General features: G+C 35.4%; 1 pseudogene; it reads right to left on the bottom strand.

Moving 5' to 3' along the window:
* Positions 1-1,891: 1,891 nt before the first annotated feature.
* On the bottom strand, positions 1,892-2,989 carry LOC102843243 (annotated as a pseudogene).
* Positions 2,990-5,429: the final 2,440 nt, after the last annotated feature.

Raw genomic sequence — 5,429 nt, 5'->3', positions numbered from 1 at the left:
CTTACATGTTTAAAATATTCTGGTTTCTTTGTAAACAATGAATTGCAAAAGAGAAATGTGAAATTAGGAATATGATTAATTAGAAAACTATTATAGTGGTATAGATTTAATGATACTGGCTTAAATCAGGGTAGTAGTAGAAATGGTCAGATTCCGAGTAATTTTAAAGACATAGTTGACAGATTTTCCTAGTGGGTTGGTGGTAAATTGATGATACTGCAATTTCCTAGGATAGGAATAAACTGTATGAGAAAGAATTTGAAGATGGGGAATGAATTTTGTTTTGGACATGTTATATTTTAAATATGTGTTACACTGAAACTTAGAGCTAGAGGTAAACATAACTGAGTTATTATTTATGAGATTAATAGAATAGTCCATTATTTTTATATTAATATTTTTTAGCTCAATATATAATTGTATTATATCAACTCCTCCTGGTCTTTCAGAGGCATGGTTTTGGTGTTTAGAGTACATAAAATCTGATATGCTACAATCTGATATACAACAATTTTTAAGAGAATACGTTCTTAACTAATTGAACACATCGTTGCTGGTAGGTGCTGTTGAGTTGACTATGACTCATAATGATCCTATGAAAAATAGCCCTGAATCCTGCCCTATACTGAGCCAATCTCACCATCTCTGACATGCCTGTCTCCATTACCACAGCCATTGTGTCAATTTATCTCATCCAGGATCTTCCTGCTCTGCTCTGACCCCCTACTATTCCAAACATGATGTCCTTCTCCAAGGACTAGTCCCTTCTGTCAACATATACAAAGTATGTGAGACGGAATTTCAAAATCCTTTTATATATTAGTATGAGTAATGATTAGACTATCCATATGCTACCAAAAGCACTGTCTAATAAAAATACTAAATATTACAAAAAAATAGCAAAAGGCAATGGCCCCAAATATCACTCTATGGATTGGGACACAGAGGGGAACCGTTGAAAATTCTAGAACATTAGTCTGGGGCAAAGAGTAAGAACAAAACAAAGAAACATGTAAGGTCCTCTCAGAAAGAATTGGTGAGAAAGCTGGAGCTCCTACAGTCATGCAGAATAGATATTAGTAGTTAAATTATTGAAGGGAAAGAGAATTCCTAAAATCTGGGGAGCTTGGCCAGTGAGATGACACACCCTCCAATATGTAACTGTTGAAAGGGGTCATGAAACACAGGAATATATGAGTTAAATTTTAGTATGATTGTAGAATAGAATCCAAATTAGTTTTTTATAAAATTTGTCTTATATAAATAAAAATTATATTGACTTTGATTTACTCACAGTTTGATTCAGGAATTAAAATGAAATCAGCAGACCTACTCTCTATCTCAAGTCAGCTTTTTTTTCTCAATGAAGTTCCTTCTACTTTCTAAAGCTACAGATTTAGATACACCCATTTAGAGACCCTTGCAGAAAGGGTGTCTCTTAAGGCAGTGATGTGGCAACAAACTTATTAGCCTGGCTTCTTGCCGCATTATACTAATAACTCTGAGTCGAAGAATGGATGTCATGTTTTCATTGCATGAATTTTATTCCACACTTAGATCTATTTCCAGAGGCTTATGTTGGTTTCACCAACTTTGTGACTTGAGAGTCTGGAACTGTTGGTTTTTCAAAAGAAAAAGAGGAATTATTTTACAAGATTGTTGTATAATTAAAACACTAAATCATCATGTAAAAGACATTGAATAAGGGGACAAGGAAGAGAAAATGAAAGAGGAGAAGCAGATATGTAAAAAAGAGGAGGAATGAAAAGGAAAAGGAAATAGGTGAGAAGTAAAGAAAAATGATTGTTTCATTTGATGAATAACATCATGAAGTTGGAACCAATTTGAAGATATGCTTATAACTGGAAACTAACAGACAAGGTATTTTTTTTTAAAAGACTTCTGTAAATATTGTATTTTGGATAAAAAGGAATTCTACAGTAGATTTTTTTTTAAAGAAACGAACTCCTTTGACACTTGTTTCCATGACTTTTTCTATAGATGCAGATCTGATGTTCTTTGCTGAGGATATCACATGCCTTAAAGTCTTTAATATTTTCTATAGACGTAAGTGTTTGCTCAAAACTTTCTTTACAGCTTCTTTTACCTCCTTATTCCTCAGGCTGTAGATGATTGGGTTCAACATTGGGGTCACTACTCCATAAGACAGCCCAACAATCTCATCATATGTCTTTGTATCTTTTGACTTGGGTTTCATGTACATAAAAAGGGCTGAGCCATAGAATAAGATGACAACAGTCAGGTGAGCAGAACAGGTGGAAAAGGCTTTCTTTCTTCCTTCAGCAGAATTAATCCTCAGTATGGAAGAGAGAATAAAGACGTAGGAGATGAAAATTAACAGCAGAGGAAGCATCAACAAAACAATACTTGCCACTGTCATGATAAGTACATTGATAGTTATATCCGAGCAGACGAGTTTAAGAAGCGCCAGGATCTCACAGGTAAGATGATCAATCACATTATTCCCACAGAATGGCAACTCCATTGTCAAGATTGTTTGTATTAAGGAGTTTACACAGCCTATGATCCAAGACCATGCAGCCATGTGTATACAGAGTGTACTGTTCATGATGATAGAGTATCTCAGAGGATTGCGGATGGCTATGTACCTGTCGTAGGCCATCATAGCAAGTAGGACACATTCAGTGGACCCCAAACCGAGTGAGAAAGCCATCTGTAGTGTACAGCCAATGAACGAGATGGATTTTCTCTTTGATCTAACTATGATGAGGATTGAAGGGATGGAAGATGAGGTATAACAGATGTCTAAGAATGAGAGGTTCCCAAGGAAGAAGTACATCGGGGTGTGGAGGCGGGAGTCTAGGATGCTGATAATAATGAGGAAACTGTTTCCTAGGAGGATTATGAGGTACATGATGACACAAAGGATGAACAAAGAAAGCTGGAGATCTGGGTATTGGGAAAGCCCCACCAGAAAGAATTCAGTCACAGCCGATTGATTCTCCATTCCTTTGTGACCAAGTCTCCTGTAGGATTTAGGGGGAAAAAAACCAAACCCACCAAAATTGACTAAGGAAAATTTGAAATGTTATGGTAGATTTTAATTTATACAACAGCCCCTATCATCTGCAAGGGCAGCACTGTTATATCAATTTTCTAACTGTTGACTCAGTGCAATAAAGTATCAATACCACTTAGATTCATACAACAGCAGAGTTTAATAATAATTAAATAATTCTTCACTAATATGTTGACATTTAAACTGTATTTTACTAATGATGGCTTTGATCTAATATAGGATGTAGATGCAGGACCATGCCATTTATACAATGTGTGAGTTTGTTAAATTATTGAGTTTTCCTGTGTTTTAACTAGCTCAGTGTAAAATGGAAAGAAAGCAGTGATTTTTTGACAGTGTGTTGTGAGAATTAAATTGGATAAAACCCATTAGGCTCCTGGCACATAAGTTGGTTACAACCTGGCATCTAAAATTGTATTATATATGATATGTAAGATATAATAGTAAAATAAATAATGCTGTAATGAAGTATATATCTTTAGTAATGTATCATGATATAATTAAGTTTATCTTTGTTACATATATACCTGATTACCTGACTCAGAAAGGAAAAAAAAATAGGTATTGGTTTTCTTTATTAAATAAAAGTATATTGAATTTGGGACCTTAAATGAAGATGAAGAATTTTCTTTCTCCAGTGGAACATCTAGTCAGTTAAGAGTCTGAGAGTCATTGGAATCTGGGTTCTAATTCATTCCAGGCACCAAGGAACCTACCTTCTCAATATGTACAGCTTTCTTCAGAAACTGGGTCCCTGTCTATAATAAAAGTCACCAGGGACTTTCTTCCTAATTTACCCTACCTCTTAGGTATGTATTTTATGCATTTTCAGGCAAGTTAATATCACTTTATCCATATAGATATTTCTAGAAAGTATTAATTTCAATATCTATCTGTCATCTATCTATCTATCTATCTATCTATCTATCTATCTATCTATCACTGGCTTTTACATACTCATAACTAGATTCAAGAATTAAAATTAAATCAGCAGACATTTTATCTCTCTGAATATATTTCTGTTGTTGTTATGTACAGTTGAGTTGAGGATGAATCTTAGCAACTCTATGAATGATGGCTTTGAACCTTGTGCTATCCTGAGCCAACCATACCAACTCTGCCCCAAATTGCCACAATCACTGGGTCATCAATGATCACTCATCCAGGGTCTTCCTCACCTGCACCCTCTACCCTCTACCCTTTCATGCATGATATCATTCTCTACGGAATGGATCTTTCAGATAATGGAACTTCAAAATCCTTTCTTCCAGGGAGCAATGTGACTTCACCCTCTCCAGGACAGAGCTCTTTCCTCTCTTGATAGTCCATGGTATATTCAATATTCTTTTTCAGCACCATAACTCAACTTAACACACACACACACACACACACACACACACACACACACACACACACACGTCTTACATTTACTGATCTGGATTGCATTCTAAGGTTGTTTGTATTGTTTATGGCCATAAAGCTTCAGTATGTGGTTGAGCAACAAAAAATTGATAATTATTTTTGAAGCACAAGTGCTGTTATTAACACATAATAATGAGTCTCATTTTATTTTAAGTTAACTCTTTAAAACAGTAGCATCTTTACACTCATTTTAAAGAGGTTGAAACAGAGAAAATGTGTATTACACAAGGTCACACAAATTGTAAATGCAAAAGCCAGAAATTAATATCTAGCTGTCAGGCTCTAGAGTCAGATTGTTGTAGCTAATTCGAATGCCTCCATCTTAACTACAATACTATGCTATCTTTCTTAGGTTTCTGTATTTACTTCTTCCTCTCCCTTAAAGGAGGATATGAGGGCTGTCATACATGATCAGCGAGTATGTCGATTCATTTTTCCTGCAAGCTTCTTCGCTACAAAAAGGTCAAAGAAAATGTATGGTTCTTTCGACAATACTACTACCCAGACATATCCAGTCTATTATCACAGGCCCATGGATATGAGCAACCATAGTGATCGTGTTTCATAGCTGAGCCTCCAGCGGATTTTCGGAGGCAGTATGTCACACAGGAGGAAACTGCCCATAACTCCTGTGGAGAAACTGGTGGATTCAAACTACATGACTTTGGGATTGCAGTGCAGCTTCTTGCCAGAGCTCTCTAGTGTAACAAAGTGTAGATCATAGTTCTTTAGCTAATGAGTCTATAACCATATTTGGGTACTTTAACAGGATAAATATGAAACAGTTGGAGGATAGTTGCATTTTTAATGTTGTAGGGCTGACTTTATAAGTAAGCAGAGTTTAACAATTGAAAATATGAGATAGGATAGAGAAGACAGGACCAAAGATATACATACCATTATCTACAATCGCAAGGTAGAGTAAAATTATATGGAAATTCATTCT

Source organism: Elephantulus edwardii, unplaced genomic scaffold (assembly GCF_000299155.1).
Source record: "Elephantulus edwardii isolate Elephantulus edwardi_28Jun2011 unplaced genomic scaffold, EleEdw1.0 scaffold00052, whole genome shotgun sequence".
NCBI classification, from domain to species: domain Eukaryota; kingdom Metazoa; phylum Chordata; class Mammalia; order Macroscelidea; family Macroscelididae; genus Elephantulus; species Elephantulus edwardii.
This window is presented reverse-complemented; position numbering and strand designations above follow the sequence as displayed.